Here is an 18,445-nt window from a genome sequence, read left to right as displayed (position 1 = left end):
AGGCTAAGGACAAATGTTCCTCAAAGGGTCATCTGCTCAAGACCCAGATGCTAGAGTTAGGGGGCCCGCCCTGAAGGTAGTGAGATCTCAAGGTTTTAGAAAGGACACTCCAACAGCAGCACCCACCTGTCTAGAGAGAACGAGAGGCCTCACGTGAGTGGGAGGCCCAGGTGCTTGCAGATGCCCACCCAAACCTGTCTCACCACAGGGAGGTGCCAAGCTGCTTCAGCGTACTGAACGTGAGAAGTGGCTGTCCTGTTCTTCCCTGCCAGGATCTCCGGGGAGGTGTATGCAGATGCGCTAACGCCAACACTTTTCGTGGGAACTGGTAAAGCAATCTTTTTAAAACCATGCTCACAGGGCTGAAGAGATGGCTCAGTGCTGAACAGTATGTATGGCTTTTCCAGAGGATCTGAGTTCAATTCCTAGCTCCCACATCAGGCAGCTCGTAACTACCTGGAATTCCAGCTCTGGGGAGCCAATGATCCTATCCTCCATGGCACCTGCATCCACAGGCATGTTACCCATACACAGGCACAGAAACAGTCACATAATTAAAAACAAATATGAATATTCTTTTTAAACGTTCACATTTTGAGCATCAGTAGGGCACTCCTAACGATGTAAGACCAATGCCCACCCTGGCCATGCCCACCTCTGTTCTTTCTGACACTTGGGCCTTCTTGTTACCACATGAAATACTTCATCATTGGTTGTCCCTGAAATTCCAACTGGCTTCTCTTGATTAAGACCTGACTGGGGTCTGGGATTATAGCCTAGAGCAGTGGTTCTCAACCTTCCTAATGCTGAGACCCTTCAATACCATTCCTCATGTGTGGTGACCTCCAACCGTAAAATGATTTCATTGCTACTTTATAACTGTGATTTCATTACTGTTGTGAATCGTAATGTAAATGTCTGTGTTTTCTGATGGTCTTAGGCGACCCCTGTGAAAGGGTCATTTGATTCCCCTCAAGGAGTCTCTACCCCACAGGTTGAGAACTGCTGGCTTAGTGGAAGAATATCTGTACAAAGGCCTGGGTTCAATCTCCAGCACAGGAGAAAGAGGAGGGAAGAACCTGGACACCAGGACCTGTCTGAAAATGACTTTAGTCATTTTCTCAGATGATGAGCATTTGGGATATAAGACCGAATTTCTCTTCCGAGTGTAAATACTTCCCATCTTGGAGAAAAATTCCAAATGGTGTATAAAATCAAATGATAAAAACTCTAAGGATTTTAGTCCTACCCTGTTTCAATTCCAAAGTGTGAAAACCTGCAGAAGTTAGGACCAGGAGCAAAAGGAGGGCCTCTCTCCCTGGCGGCTGATGGGGCCTCCCCTTAGCCTAGCTGTTGGTACTCACAGGTCCACTGATGCTCATGGACCTGCTGTAGGTACTCACAGCCCGCTGGTGCTCACCGGCCCGCTGGAGTTCACAGGCCCACTGGAGCTCATGGGCCTGCTGGTGCTCACAGCCCACTGGTGTTAATAGACATTGCTTTTACTCTGATTTTTTTTTTTTTTTTTTTTGGTTTTTCAAGACAGGGTTTCTCTGTGTAGCTTTGCGCCTTTTCCTGGAACTCGCTTGGTAGCCCAGGCTGGCCTCGAACTCATAGAGATCCGCCTGGCTCTGCCTCCCGAGTGCTGGGATTAAAGGCGTGCGCCACCACCGCCCGGCGTTTACTCTGATTTTTAAGATCTGATCACATTCTCACCTCCCTTTCCCATAACTTCAAGAGTAAGCCTTTGCAAGTAATCAAAGTCCTTCATCCACATTCAGATGTACACAGTTGCTAACCATCTGACCACACTCTGTGTTCATGCTCACCCTTACCAAGCAGCCCTCCTGGTGCCTGATGCCGTAACACCTGTCTCTGGCCCCTGAGGGCTCAGAACACCATGCTCCCTTCTCCAGACCCCACTGGTTTCCCAGCTTCTTGGATCCCACGATTTTTCCTCTGCTTTTCTCTCTGGACACACATCCCCTCCCCTTATTCTGGATCTTATTGGCTCCCTCTCCGTCTCCTTTTATGGCGTTTTACATTTTACTCCTTTATAGCTACCTATATCTAGTGTATTCTTCTTTGAAACCTGGGTGTCAACTCAATGCTCCTGTTCCCAGTTTCACAGAAATGGTTTTCCCTGTGTCCCTTTCCGTCAGACACTTGATAACAGCCTGACTGGAGACACACGCTCTCACCCGCGCCCTAGTTTCCTGGCCCTATTCCATGATTGCTCTCATTACCTGCGGGGCCTGTTCTCTCTTCTCGACCCTGTGTGACCCCTGAAGTGAGACCCAGCCTACTTCGTGGATTATTTTTCTCCTCGGGGGAGGAGATCCATGCTGTTAACTCACAGTCCGCTGAAGCTGTGGATCCAAGGAAGTTTTACACTCCCGAAACTTGGCTAGAAACTAGACACCACCATTGCCCAAAGTCTGATGGTTGGTCCCTGGGACCTCACTCTGAGGGAAGTGTTCCCAGCCTCTCACACCCTCAAGTCCTTTCTCGTGTCCGAGCAGAGAGATTTCACCACGCTCCACACTGGGCAGACCCTTCTACGTGTCCAAATACTAATAGATGCTCAGCTAAAGCTAGGGTGCCCCCTAGGGGCAGTTTGTGGTACAGCAAGAGCTCCAAAAGCGGCTTCCTTCCTTTACACAGACAATAGTGCCAAATGAACAGGCTTATTTTAATTTAAATTTATTTTAAATGACACATAGAAGTTTAAAAATCATGTATTAATAGGCTACCACACTGTTTTGAAACATGTACACTGTGTGATGTTTGAAGCATTGGACCCCTGCCCAGCCCATCTCCTCTACATCTCTAAACATTTCCACCTTCTTTGAAGGATTCTGTTTTCTCCTCCACATCTCCCATCAGGGTGTAAGCCCATGACAGTGCTCAGTCTTGGGGACGCTGGAGGTTTTCCTCCATCTTGAGCTAAATGGATGGGAAGTAATCAGGAGGGGCATTCTGATGATAGTAAGTAAGAGGTAGTAAGATGTGTGCGTGTGGCCTTGAAGGATTTAGATTGGCTGCAAAGAAGTAAAGCTGCTTCAGGAGGGGGACCCTGAGGACACGGATCTGTTTCCTTTTGAGTCACGGAGGTTAAACCACAAGGCTGGAACTCTCCGCCTTAGGTGCCTGAGTTAGAAACAGGGCTCTTCCCTCCTGCGGAGGACTGCCAGAAAAAATACAGGCTGCCTGGTTAAACTTGAATGCCAGACAAACAACAAATAATGTTACACGTGGCTATGAGACCAGTGCGCTTTGGGGAAATATACACAAAAAAAAAACCCCGATTCATTGTTTATCTGAAACACAATCTAAGTCAAATTTAACTGGCCATCCTGGTTTCTACCTCCTAACCCCGGCAGACCTGCACCCCGGGAATTCTAACGTCACATCATTTCGGTAACTGTGGCATTGTTTCTGAGGAAGGGACAGGCTACCTGCCTCAAGGTAGCAAGAGGACACTGGGACTTGATACTTTCATATTTCCTTTGTCACCTGCTGGATGATGACCCAGCCTTGTCTTCGGAAGGCATAGCCCATTCCATGTCATCCTGTTGCATGGTGGCCGGGCAATGTGCTGAGCATCCACATCTGTTGAGGGGAGCTGCCCAGAAAACTCTGAGGTTGAACACAATTTGATGTTTTACTCCAACAAGATGGAACAGACCACTTATGGCTGCTTTAAAATTCACTTTATGGAAGTGTTTTTAAGAGGACCCAAGCACTATTTGGAACTTGCAAGTCACACAAAGCCACATCCAGTTCCATGAAGAAAAAAAAAAAGTGCCAGTCTTGGCAAAATGGCAGCTCAGGCCATCTCAGCAGCCAAGGACATCTATGCCTGGCTCGCTTGAACAGCTTCTCACCTAAGGGTTTCAGGGCACATGACAAACACTGATGATTCAAAACAGAGTTGGCCCACTCAGTGTTTATAAATAGCAACACTTGCAAGAGTTCTGAATCTACACTGTTTTCAGGGAAAATAAGGTAAGAGGGCTTCCCAGCTGCTGACTCATGTTTTCCAGAAGGATAGCCTTGACTTCCAAACAATGGCTCTCTGCTCTCCGCCTTGGTTTCTCGTTTGCTCCATGAGGATGAGGAGAGTATCTACCTTGGGGGTTTAGAACTGATTGAAACGGATAATCCCTACCAAGCGCTTGGTTCACGGCTGGCTCTAACATCTACTGACAAATGACAGTCATTAGCATCATAGTGAGTGGCATGACTGGCCCACCAAAAATGCCCCACCCTCATACCCAGAACCTGTGAGTTTCTCAGGCCTCAGGACCAAAGGGGCTTCATGGAGTTACCACAATTTAAGAATTCTAGGGGGCTGGAGAGATGGCTCAGTGGTTAAGAGCACTGGCTGCTCTTCCAAAGGTCCTGAGTTCAATTCCCAGCAACCACATGGTGGCTAATAACCATCTGTAATGAGATCTGGCACCATCTTCTGGCCTGCAGGCATACATGCAGGCAGAATGCTGTATACTTAAGTAAGTAAGTAAGTAAGTAAGTAAGTAAGTAAGTAAATAAATAAATAAATAAATAAGAATTCTAAATGGGGCCAGGCGGTAGTGGCGCATGCCTTTAATCCCAGCACTCAAGAGGCAGAGCCAGGCCGATCTCTGTGAGTTCAAGGTCAGTCTGGTCTACAGACTGAGATCCAGGACAGGCACCAAAACTACACGGAGAAACCCTGTCTCGAAAAAACAAAAAACAAAAAAACAAACAAGCAAGCAAACAAACAAACAAACAAAAAGCAAAAAGAATTATAAACGGGGAGATGCTCCTGGATTTTCTAGAGAAGCCCCATCTAACCACATAAATCCTTTACATCAGAGACCCTTTCATTGTTATGGAAGATACCCCATGGCAAAGAATGTGAACATCCTCTCAAAACTGGAAGATTGGGGAGTGGGTTCCCACCCAGGACCACTAGAGAGGAGCGTGGCCTGCTAAGGTCTTGATTTGAAACCAAGGAGGCCTGTGCCAGACTTCCAACCTTGCTTGTTTTTGTTTGTGTATAGTACTTTGTTTCAGCATCCATAAAACCTTAAAACAATCAGAATCATTGTTAGTAAGATTGTGTTCTTTCCAATCTATACCGTGCGTTTCACGTCTTTCGAAGAATATGTGTTCACAATGTGTAATGGTTGGCAATTCAATGGTGTCAGAAATATAGGGAAAAATCAGAATGTTTGTGACCAGCGAAATTTTAGAAACACATTTTTTAAGTTTTTTTAATTTGTGTGTGAATGCAGGTGCCCGTCATGGCCAGAAGAGGGCACCAGACTCCCTGGAACTGGAGTCAACAGCGGTTTTGGCGTCCTGATGTGGATGCTGGGAACCAAACTGGTCCTTTGCAAGAGGATCAAGTGATCTTAACTGCTGAGCTACCTCTCCAGCCCCAAATTTTAGAATTGTCCTAGGGGAAAAAAAGAATCATCAAATATCCATGATGAAAGGATTTTCAGTCATTTTCAACGTAAATGCCCAACAATAGGATACTTGCTCAATTATAACATCCAGAACATAGAAAACTGTGTAGTTTAAAATGCTGAAAAGACATAATTAATCACATTCAATTTTCACGATACTGAGTGCAAGAAACAAAACACCCAGTTCTGTGTGGATGACAAGTTCCTTCTTCTAAGAAAACAAAAGCAGAGTGTGGCGTCCATGGAAAGTCTTTGAAGGGGCGAACAGTGAACTCTTTGAGGTCTGACTCTTCAGCTTGATGATTCCTACACCAGTTTTTGTACTGTGACCAAAATACCTGACAGAAACAATTGAAGTGAAGAGGGGCGTATTTTATGTCACGGCTTCATACTGCACGCCAGGAACAGTGGCCTTGCTGTCACCTTGCAAGCCCTCTCCCAGAGTCCTACTTCCGCCAGCAAGGCCCCATCTCCCACAGGCTTAGCACACTTCAAGTGAGTGCCACGGGTAAGGAACCAACATGCAAAACACGAGCCCTGGGGGATAGTCATGTTTCAAAGTATTACAGCTGAAATATTTTCTACTATGGTCTTATAATACGTCAGATTTGGGGGACATTTTTATTAAAAGAGAAGTCCTTGTGAAGTACAAAATGAGACAATATGAGTTGATTGGAAATGGGATCCCACTGGGAAAGTCAGTGGGGCCACAGGAGCATGGGCGGAGGGCTGCAGCCTTCCCTTCTGGGATATTGACATGGGTCTCAGGGTCAAAAGAGAACGCAGGATGAAGCAGCTGGGTGATACTCATCATGCTTAGTTGTACCGATTTTTCTAAATGCTCAACAGAAGGCCTGGAGGGAGTGGTATTCTGTGGCTCCTCTGAAAGTGCAAGTGTCATGTCAGGGTTACCAGACTGAAGGAACCTCTGCCTCACGACTTAGCAAGCCTGTTCTGAAAGGTTAAGATCTCTCAATGAAAGCAGCCCAGTCACTCTCCTCACCGGCCACCCTTGTTCAAACTAGAGCTCGGGTTCTTGCTGGGAGCAGGGGCATCCAGGCACTCGGGGCACTCCATGTTCTGCAGTTCTGAGCGTAGGCTCCCTGCACACTCTACACCGTCTACAAGCCATCACCAAGCAGCCACGGAGCAAGTACTCAGAAGCAAGAGGGACCCAGTGTCCCCAACCACTCGAGGACAGATCGAGTGCACTGAGTCTGGTTTTCTCAAGATATTTCTTCTGAGGGGACGGGGTAAAGACTGTCTTAGGGCTAATCTCATTCCTTTCCCAGTTTTGGGAGGTACATACAGCAGCCATGAGATTTTACAGTTCTTCCTGCTAGCAGAGCTTAGTGGCACAAAATCAACTCCTTCTACTATAAATAGGCACATGCTTGGTGTCTGAGTTGTTGGAAGCTACCAATATGAGTAAGAAGTACAGGTCACTTCAGATACTGCCACCCCCAGAGACAAATGAGAGCCCCAGGGGGTTGTGGGTATGCATGTGGCTCTGGATGGAGCTGTTATGTGTGGCTACCCAATGCTTCTGCTGGTTTTTGGTCTGACTTGGTGACCATCCTGCCTGGGGCTGAGCTCCAGCATGGCAGCTGCAGTGGTGTGTGTGGATGTGGTTTGTCTCCACCCAAGCTCTTGTGGGAAATTGGTTGCAACATAACAGGATTAGGAGGCATGGCCTTGAAGAGGTGATTAGGTTGGTGAGAGGCATTAATGACTCTTGTGAGGCTGGTTCTTGCAGAAATTGATTCACCCCCAGAGAGTGGACTTTAATGTGTGTGCAGCTTTCTTGATCTAGTGGTTTGAATGAGGAAGACTCCAACAGGCTCATATGTTTGAATGTTTGTTCCCCAGTTAGTGGAACTATTTGGGAAGGATTAGGAGGTGTGGCCACGTTGGAGGAGTTGTGGACTTGTTGGAGGAGGTGTATCATTGGAGAGGGCTTTGTTTCAAAAAGCCCATACCAGGTCCAGTCTCTCCCTCTACTGCCTGCCTGTAGATCAGGATGTAAAGTTCTCAGCTACTGCTCCAGCATTATGCCTGCCTGCCTCCTGCCATGATGATCCTGGATTAACCCTCTAAAACTGTAAGCAAGGCCCCAATCAAGTGGTTTTTGCTGTAAGTTGCCATGGTCATAGCATTTGAGCTGTCATGGCCTTTCCCCCTCCCCCATTTGCCTGTCAGAGATCTTCACCATCACCTTCCATAGTTGGAGTACACATGTCCACCTCTGGTGTGTTTTGGTGGCCTCAGGGGTAGGGAGTACCCAGCCAATTCTTACCTTTTTAGTCCACACTGTTTTTAGATTCTAAGGGACAGACTTTCTCTATCTCATGGTTCAATGTGATGTTGGCAATGAGATTTTTGTAGATTCCTTTAGCTGATCAAGGAATTCCCTTCTACCCCTAGCTTATGTAATGTTTCCAGTATGAGTAAATATTGCATTTTACCAACTGCCTTTTCCTTTATCCATTGACACATAGAATTTCCTTCTCTATTCTGTCAATGTGGTGAATTACATTAACTTTTAAATATTAATCCAGCCTCATATCCTGGAATATTTGCTATGTATCATGAGGTTGATATACAAATACATTAAAATATTAGTCATCATTGGTTGTCTAATATCTTAAGATACTTATACTTATATTTATGAGAAGGATAAACCTGCAATTTTTGCAAGTTTACTTTTCATAATGATCTTCCCAGGTCTTGGCATTAAGATTTTTCTTGCCCTGTAATATGATGATATGTTGATGGTGTCTCCCACTTTGTTTTGTTTGTCCTATTCTTGGAAGAGTTTTTATTAGGTTAGTGTTATTTATACCTTAACTATGTGGATTGATGCCCTGGAGTAGCCTAGGTCTGGATTTTTCTTTATAGGAAATGTCTTAGGGATTCTATTGCTGTGAAGAGACACCATGACCATGGCAATTCTTATAAAGGAAAAAAAAAAACATTTAATTGGGGTAGCTTACATTTTCAGAGGTCTAGTTCATTATCATCAGGGTGTGACATGGTGGCATGCAGGCAGACATGATGCTAGAAAAGTAGCTGAGAGTCCTACATCTTGACTTTTAGGCAACAGGAAGTGGTCTGTCTCACTGGAAGTAGATTGAGCATAGGCGATCTCAAAGCCCACATCCATAGTAACACACTTCCTACAACAAGGTCACATCTATTCCAACAAAGCCACACCTCCTAATTGTGCCACTCTTTTTAGGGGCCATTTTCTCTCAAACTGCCACTGGAAGGATTCCATACATTGGTAGGACAGAAAATAATCTATTTGATCTGCTGTCAGTTTTGAACAATTGGAGGGAATTTTGCAATTTCATATATATTTTAAAGTTAATTGGCATAAATCAACCCATAAGTCCTCCTTCTTTATTTCTGGTTGTTGTAAGACCTTTCATACAGCTCTGTTGCATTTCTGATGTTGGTGATACAATATGGGTGGCTTCTTGATTCATTTCTTCTTCAAGGTGTGAAGACCTGTTGAGAATCCCCCTTTGTATTCCTTTCCCAGCTGCTGAAAGTTTCTCTGACTGATGGCCTCCAATGTCAGCCCAAGTCTCGTGCCTGAATAAAGCTGTTTGCACAGGGTCATGCATCACCCACACCTAGGGTCTGGCTGGTCATTATGAGACATAAAAGTCTTCCCAGGCCCCCAATCAGGACCATTCCCAGAGCCATTGTAGCTTCCAACCACCATGGATGGTTGGCCAAGGCTTCCTTTAAGACTGAATTGCATCAGTGTCTCCCTCTCTATACTTTCTCCCCTCTCCTTCCCTTCCCTCTTCTTCCTTTACTCTTATTTTGGGTTAATTTGTTCTTCTCCCAACTCCTTAAGGTGGAGACTTGGCTTCTTTTTAAAACCATCTTTAAATTGCAGTAAAATACACAGATCAAAATTTACCGTCTTAATCACCTTCAGTGTAAACGTAGCAGCACTGGGTATGAATTTTACTCCCGCCTACCTCCATGACACCCGAGAGACCCTGGCTCCCACTCCTCCCTGCCCCAACCCCCAGCAACCACCACTCTCTGTGTCTATGAATTTAATTACTGCAGATATTTTATGTAAGTGAAATCACACAGTATTTGTGTATGTTCATTAATTTTCAGCCTTTAGAATTTCTCTCACACATCCATTTCAGTGCAGCCTCCTCTATTTTATTTCACACACACACACACACACACACACACACACACCACACACACACCACACACACACACACCCATACACACACACACACACACACACCACACACACACCACACACACACACACACACACACACACACACACACACACACACATATATTTGAGACAGAGTCTCTCTATGTAGCTCTGGCTGGCCTGGAAGTCACTACATACACCAGCCTGACCTCGAACTCACAGAAATCCTCCTGCTTCTGCCTTCCAAGTCCTGGGATTAAAGGTGTGCGACATTACATCCAGGTGACCATATAGTCTTATCATTCAGTTCAAAACGCTTTCTCATTTTCCTCTTGAGTTCATCTCTGACTTAGGATTATTTGGAAGTGTATAATTTATATTTAAAAAACATTTCTAGTTATTGATTTCTAGCTTAATTATACTGTGGTGAGAAAATATCCTGTGTGGAATTTAGGTCATTAGAAATGTGTTAAAGATTTCTGTCATCACCCAGATTCTGGTCAAATGTAACCAATGCTCTATGCAGAATTTTTTTAAAGAGTGGTCATCCCACAGTCGGGCATACAGAGTTATCTAACAGCTAAGTTAGCTTTGTTCATGCGCTGCTATGGCTCTCCATCTCCTTGCTGATTAAGGAAGGTGTGTTACAATCTCCTACCACGGAGCTGGAGAGACAGCTCAGAAGATAAAACATTTGCTCTCCTTGCAGAGGATCCGGGTTCAGTTTCCAGCACCCACGTGGCAGCTCACAACTGTCTGTAACTCCAGTTCCAGGGAATACAATGTCCTCTTCTGGCCTCTTTGGGTACCAAGTATGTAGGGAACACACACATGCATGCAGGCAAAAACACTCACACAAATGAAATAAAAATACTTTTAAAATCTTGTAGGATGGTGAATGCGTCCCTTTTCATTTGATTTCTGTTAATTTTGGCTTTACAGCTGTGAGGCTAAGTTAGCATTATTTTTCCCTGGCAGAGCAACTTCTTATCGTTTTGAGGCATCACAGATTGCTTCACACAGTCTTCATTTAGATTTACCCGCTTCTTTATGCATTCATTCATTCATACCTTCCTTTATTCATGGATGCTCTTATTGGACATATGGCCCTAGGTCAGACTCATTTACTTTCAGGGTTTTGAACCTGTGGCTCCATCATCCACTGGCTGATGTGGTTTCCTTTGGAGGAAATACAGCTTGGTCAATGGCTGCTTTTTGATTTTTCTATTTGTTTTCCAGTTTTACACTTATATGTCTCTCTGTGGTTTTCACTTATACTGCTCTTCTTATTTATTTATCACACATGCATGGGCAGCAAGCTCCCTTACTGTGTGAGCTGTTCGGCTGGCCCTGTCCTGCTCTTCTTGAGCAGGTGGCTCTGTTTTCTTCACTTTTGGACCGACCTCGGTGACCATCTCTTCAGATACTGCATTATTTTAAGTTCTAAGCTCTCCATTTGTTGCTTCTGTGATGTCACTGAAAATAGTCATGCTGTCATTTTACTTCTGGCATGAATTAGCCTCGTCACTGTAAAGGCTTTCACTTTACCTTTTGGGACAGAGCCCACCCAGTGCACAGCCTCAGATGTCCTCCAGCTCATGATCCTCCTGCTGTAGACTCCCAAGGGCTGGGTTTACAGGCGAACCACACTCAGCTGTTTTAAATTGATTGTGAGTACCATAACACCAGCATCAGCATCTCCAGTGGATCTGTTTCTAGTGTTTATTCCTCCTCCTCTTTTATTCCAAACCCATCACTTTTTATACCTGTTACTTTTCATTGAATATTAGACATTTTGTATAAAATTGTAGAAGATACTAAGGACCCTGGGTGGCATCCTTCTCTAGATTGTAGAAGATACCAGGGACCCTAAGCAGCATGTTTCTCTGGATTGTAGAAGACAGTAGGGACCCTGGGTGGATCCTTCTCTGGGTTGTAGAAGACACTTGGGATCCAGGGCAACATGCTTCTCAGGAGAAGATTTGCTTTTGCCTCTGCCCAGCACTCAGAATGAGTGAGAGGACCTAACTTTCCCCCAGTGACTGAGAACATTCAAACCAGGCATCAGCTTTAGTCTCAGGGTGCACCCAGGCTGAGTAACCTCCTTGGCTTGCCTTAAACTAAAGGGTTTCTCAGAACAGGAAGTTCCAGTACTAAAGCCGGATGGTCAGGTGAACCATGGTAGAAGGTCACCATGGGTGGCTCTTTAGGACTCCAATGAGCCGGTGTGTCTTCTTTGATTCCTTCTTTGCAAGCCATCTGTGCCAGTTTTTGTCCCCTCCCCCATGATGCCCCTGTAGTTCTGCCCAGCTTTTTGACATCTCACTCCCCGCTGCCTCTGGGTTCTCAGCATCGCGAATTGGTCAATGCCTTGAAACAGGAAGAAGAACCCAGTTTCAGGCTTATCCCTACCCCCGAGCCTCTCCTCTCTCCAGGAACTTGTTTTTTCAAGTTGTCCCTGTCCTGGGTTTACTCCAGTGCCTTCGGGCAGGTGGTGGTTAGGCAGCTTTTTCTGGTTGTTCTTGATGAGAGGCGTGGTCTGAAACAAGCTAGTTCAACATCACTGGAAGCAGAAATTAGACTTCATGATTTCAAGGCTTTTGAGTGGTGCCAAAATGCCCTCCAGGAAGATGGCAGAACATTAGCTCTCAGTTGTGGTCTGGAAAGGTGGTTTCTCTGAATCTTCCCAACACTGGGTGTCACCATCGATACCAAAGACACTTTGTCTTTATGGCTTTGCCATTTGCTAGATGTAGAAGGAGGTGGAGCTTCCAGTTTTATTCTTCTGGGACTCCTGAGGGGTGGAGCCTTCTTTCCTGCTCCTCAGCCATTGTACTGGGTGAGAAACATAGGGCATTTGAAACGCTGCCCAGCAGATCTGATGGATGGAAACTGGAAAGCTAGCTGTAGATGAGTTTGTGGATGGAGTCTGTTACAAGTTCACCCAAGGAGCTGGTTCACAATTGGCCGCTCCTTAACCAACATCAGTTCCCCTCTGACGGGAGCTACTTTGTGCTGTGTGGCTCAGGGGCTGCAATCCTGACCACAAAGGCTGTGTGCTGACATGGGAACATGCCAGGTTCTTGGGGGCGGGGCGGGGGGGAGTATTGGTGAAATTATTAAGGCCACTCCACGTAGTTAAAAGGGAGGTTTATTTAGTGGCGTAACTTACAAGTGAAGGGATAGGTACGTTGCAGGGTCTGGGAAAGGTGTAGCGCAGTCCAGCGGTGTTCTCTGGAGAACTCTGCTCGGTCTACCTCCAGCGTCCAGGGTCCAGGAACCAAGAGAGCCCGCGCATCCGGATCTCGGGTCTTCAGCATCCTCTCTCAGCCCCGCCTTGTAGGCGTGACCATTACCGAAGCCTCAATGGGGGTTGGAACTTCCAGGTCAAAGCTGGAATGGCTACCCACTATGGGATGGGGGGGGGGGTCCTGTGATACTGTGATGAAGAAAAATGCAAGGTCAACACTCAAAATCCTGAGGGTGAGGGTGGGCACGCACCCTCTTGGGCTCCTTCCCACTTCAGAGACCTTTATCACAGTCAACAAAGAGTGTTGCTTGTGCAAGAAGGTTGGTTGACACTGCTTGACTCCCATGGCAAGAAACCAGGCTGGGATCCGCTGTCTGAGAAACACCATCCTTCCAACTGTAGGTCCCACACAGAGGGCATGCATCGCGCATCTTCCACAGCAGAATGCATCTGTGTCTGGGCCCATTTCAGGCGTTTGCTTTCTAAATAAGTCCCTTGGCATGTGCCAAAGCAGCTGGCCTTGGGCATTTAATTAGTCATTTGAAAAACAAAAGAGAAGGTCAGAGAGTTCTTAATTGAGGAGAAGGGAGAAAGTAGCCCTCCTATTTGCCTCAATCCCAGAGCAATTCTCTCTGGGCTCCTTTGTGGTCACGAAGGCCATAATTCTGGAGCCAAATTTGGGCATCCCACAATGGTGGGTTCAAAGAGGGGTTTTCATTTCTAATTACCCCTCAGGTAGCCCCTGTACCTTTATCCAGTAAATGTGTAATTGGGAGTTCCTGCTTGGAGACTGAAGTCTCAGGCGACAACTCAAAGAGAAGTTTCCCACCGGTCTAAATGGTCTTTTATAGCACGGGCTTCCAGATACAGGGCTTTTTTTTTTTTTTTTTTCCAATGTCTTTATGTAGCAGTTAATGGCTGCAAGCAAATACCCAAACCTCAGATCCTGACTGTGTGCCAAATTCTTCACTGGGAGGGGAGCCTCTCATAACAGTGTTTGTTCTAAGTTGCTTGGAACAGGGACTATTTTACACCCATAAATAACTGCTTTGAGGGGAGGAGGGGACAGGTGAGCCATGGCAAGAGTTTCTTTCCGAGAAGAGGGACAGTGAACTTATTATGCCTCGAGAAATTTCCAAGGATGTCCCATATATTCCTTGCAGGAAATACCCTGTAATTTTCCTTCCTTCCGTGCCAATTTTCCTCACTTTTTATCTTAATGAATGAGGTTTGCTGCAACCCGTGTTAGCGCTGGTCTCTTTAGCATTTTTTCCATATTGTTATTTGGAGACTGGGTTCTACTCAGACTCCTCTCTGCCTACATGTATGGTGAGGTCAGAACTGGCTGTCCAGACGGCATCAGTGGATGGGGGGGTTCTGTGACACGGGACACGGCCTGTGATGTGTGGAGCAGCCAGAGTCCTGGCAACCACCGGCTTGACGGAGACAAGATGAAGGTGGGCCGGAGGGCACTGGACTCCCAGAGAGTGTTACGGAACAAGGGTCTCCTGTTACCTCACTGAGGAGTGGAGGGGTTTCTGTTACACTTTCTTATCAGCAGCATAAGGAAAGCTGGGGAAACCGCTTAGATTGAAATGGTTAAAAGCCACGTGCTTGGAAAGGAGTGGCGGGGCCCCAGGTGGGGCCTGTTACCTGAACACATCCTCAGAAATCAGCAGACTGGCACTGCTGTGGGAGCCAGGCTGTAAAGCGAGGCCAGCCCCGCTTCATGGGTCTTGGACACATCCACCAGTCAGGTCTCTGGTCCCAACTTTGCTCCAATCTTGCTTTGTTATGGGATTCACTAATTCACCAGTGGTTTTTCTTCCTTCCCCCTATCCTCACCACTACACAACCCCTCTGCCCACTGGCACCTCGCTGACAGCACTGTCCTTGCCGTGAGGGGAAAATCCAAGTTAGGGAAGGGCCTGGTATGGACCTGTGCTCTGTAACGTAGTGCTAGCAATTTGCTGGCCCAGTACTTCCCACGACAAGAATAAGGAACCCAGCACTTGGTTCCATAAGGCCCTCACAGACTGGCTGACAAGAGAGACTGAAGAAGCAAAGTTGAGATGCAGTGAGGACCAGCACAGAGACAAGAGGAGTGAGAGTGGCCAGGCCTCCCCGACCCACCAGTTCCCGGGGACATCTTCTCAGACCCGCTCCTCCTGGACACCTACCCTTGCCATTCCTGGCCAGTTCTTCCATCTCAGCTGGGGCAGGACTCCCCTCCCTGCCCTGATGCCCTTCCCTCCTATGGACACGATCCTTCTAGAATCCACTCTGGCTACATAGACAGAGGTTTTTATGCTTCTGCTTTGGTTTCCAGCTCAAGTGAGGCCTCCTCCTGTGCCCAGTGAACACCCACAACCATGGGTGGGGCGTGTTGTGAGTGGGGTCTGGGATGCAGGAAGGACAGATGTACAAGAAGCCCACCACTGCCCCCATGCTGGGAGAGTCTCTGGACCGGCATGAGAGGAGGTCGCATGCAGAGATAATGCCTGTCTCCTCTCCTAAGGTCCTGTCACCGAGCCCTCTAGTGGGTTCAGACAGCAATCATAAAACCCAAGGGTTTGCCCAAATTGGACACCCACCAGGATACTGTTTAGTGCAAAGGTGGGCAGAAGAGAAGAGAAAGGAGTATTGAGTTGTGGGGAGGATTTTCGGAGGAAGCCTTCCACCCCAGGCAAGTTAAGGGGCAGAGTGAGTTGGGCTGTGTGGAGACAGCAGCCAGTCAGATCCAAGGCTGGGGCCACTGAGACGGCTCAGTGGGGAAAATGCCTGCATTCAGGTCTGATAAGTCTGATGACCTCAGGTCTGTTTCAGGACCAGCCCGAGAGAAGGAGAGAACCGGTTCCCGCTAGTTGTCCTCTGACCTTCAGATACATGCTGTGGCACACACACACACACACACACACACACACACACACACACACACACTACACTGCACTACACTAGTTAGTTCATTGATTAATTAAACAAACAAAAAGTCATAACCCGGGACCTGACCACAGCCGAGTTGGGCATTCCCTTTCAACCTAGGGAGACGAATTACAAGAATCCTGGAAGGTCCCCAGGGGCTCGCCCTGATCAGACGGAACAGTGCTCTCAGAGCTCAGGGAAGTACCTCTGTGTGGCCAGCAGAAGGAAGAAGGCCTTTGGGACAGGGAGGACTCTGGGGGAGAAGGAAGCTGTGATGGGCCCCAGGGTGAGGCTCTGGCCCCTCAAGGCCCAAGCTCGGCAGTTCTGTTACCATTGCCTGCTCCACTTGAAGGAAATGTCTCTCCCTCTTTCCTGTCCACTGAGAGCCTACCTAGGGTCCACTATGTTCCTCCCGGCTGGCCCTCAGCCTGAGGACCCCCTCATGACTCCACAGTCCTGTCTGTAGCTGTAACACAGTTATTTGCACACATCAGGACATATGACTGTGTTTCGTTCATCACCGGACCTCCAGCAGCACCTGCCTGACGGCCTGGGTCACTTGCTGGCTCAGCCACCCTCTAAGCAAGGGCCGCCTGAGCTGAGGTGGGTATCAGCAGCCTCGACGGCGAGTCTCGTGCTTCTGGCCAAGCTAACATCCTAGAGGGGAGGTGGGAATGGACAGGCACACAAGCAGACAAGACAGCTTCAGAGTGTGGGCCATAAACAAACGACGCAGGAGCATGGGGTGGTGGGGAGGTGGCTGTGGCCTGGGTGGCTGGCTGGGCAGGGTGTCTTTGAGAAGGCAACATCTAAGGTATGGCTGACAAGGTGTGATAACAGAGAAGGGGGCAGCCAGTGGAGGAGGCAGAACCTGTGGCAGTGGGCAGGGATTTGGAGAGGATTGTGTGTCCTGGAGCCTTGACCTCTTGGCTGTTTCCTGCCTCTCAGGTGTACCCCCATACCCTAAAGTGATTCAGTCAAAGAGTAAACCCAGGCGCTCTCGGGTAAGGACGAGGCGAGGAGAGGATTTGTAGTCTGACTTTCCTTCGGGCAGCCAGCTCACAAATAACGACAGGAGACTTAACGATGAAAGCTTGGCCTGTGGAGGATCCAGAACCATCTGGGCAGCTCAGTCTTGGGGTCCCTCAAGCACTGTTTCCAGCTTCAAGGCCTCCCAGGGTCCTGGTGGTCTCTTTGTGCTGGGGGAGATGCTCTGTCCCCCAGGATCTGTTCCCACAGTGACTTGGATCCTTGGGCTCTCCTCCAGTCTGTCCCCAGAGGCTGGCTACCCTGTGAACCCCACTGTGACCTAGACACTGAACTTCCTGGTGCCCAGGTACACGGTGGGAGGAGGTTTCTGATGGTTCTTCCTACTGTCTCTGGAGCCCTTCCCCTGCCCTACTCCCAAGCAGCCCAGCCTAGCTGTCCACTCTGCCTTCCTAGTTCCCATCCCGGAACAGCACCACTGCCTAGACCTGGATCCCTGCACCAGCCCTGGGCCCTCCCTGAGCACCAGCTACTCCGCTCCCCCATGGGACCCTGGACCCCTGTCTTGCCTCTGAAGGTCTGTATTCATGCCCTGAAAATAGATCCCTGCCTCTGCCTTTGCCGACAAGCTCCCTGCAGTGACCTGTGGTCCCTCCGCGGGAGAGCCGAGACCTCTGACCCTCTTCTTCCTTCTCCATGCCATCCACCCACAACATGCCCCCTGCCACTTGGAGATGCCCATGCCTAGAAGTGGACATGGAATTGTACTTCCTTGATGCTCTAGTACCCTTCTGGAATCTGCATTGTGAGCCGCCCCCCCCCACACAAGTAGAAACTAACAAAACAAAGTACAACGATTTTCTTGGATTTCGTGTGTTACAAGTGTTTAGATCAAGAAACTACTGGGGCTGGAGAGGTGGCTCAGCTGATAAGATGCTTGCATGAGGACTTGAGTTCAAATCCCAGCGTCTGAGACAAATAGCTGGGTGTGGTTGTGTGCCTGTGGAGAACGGAATCAGGAGGATTGCTGGGACTTGCAGCCTCGCTTTGGATTCAGCGAGAGACCCTGAATCAAAGGTATAAAGTGGGGTAATAGGACAGTCAGACTCCTTCTCTGGCCTGTCTGTGTGCACACAGGTACACGCACCTGTACACACACTTGTGCATACACTACACACTCATACAAAGCTAGCCCTCTCTCCCTCTCCCTCTCCCTCTCCCTCTCTCTCTCTCTCTCTCTCTCTCTCTCTCTCTCTCTCTCTCTCTCTCTCTCTCTCTCTCACACACACACACACACACACACACACACACACACACACAGAGGCCACCTTGGTTCAGACTCTGGAAATTCAAACCATGGCAAATAACATGAAGCCTGCAAAGAAAATGAAGCCTTGTTCCCCTCTGTTTCTACTGAAGTCTGAATCCTGAACAAAGAGGTCTCGCTCAGTTATGAAACTTTCCTGACCCCTGACGATGATGGGATTCCGTAGAGGATTTGTTAGTGAAGTAAGGGCAGATATAAAAGAGAGGGCATACCAGATACTGTCTGGGTTTACGAAATATTTGGTGAGGCTCCCTCCACCCTACAGCTTCTCAAGACAATCTGCGGCAGGTCGTGGCCTTGGCT

Source organism: Peromyscus eremicus, chromosome 1 (assembly GCF_949786415.1).
Source record: "Peromyscus eremicus chromosome 1, PerEre_H2_v1, whole genome shotgun sequence".
Lineage (NCBI taxonomy): Eukaryota > Metazoa > Chordata > Mammalia > Rodentia > Cricetidae > Peromyscus > Peromyscus eremicus.
Note: the sequence above shows the minus strand (reverse complement) of the source record.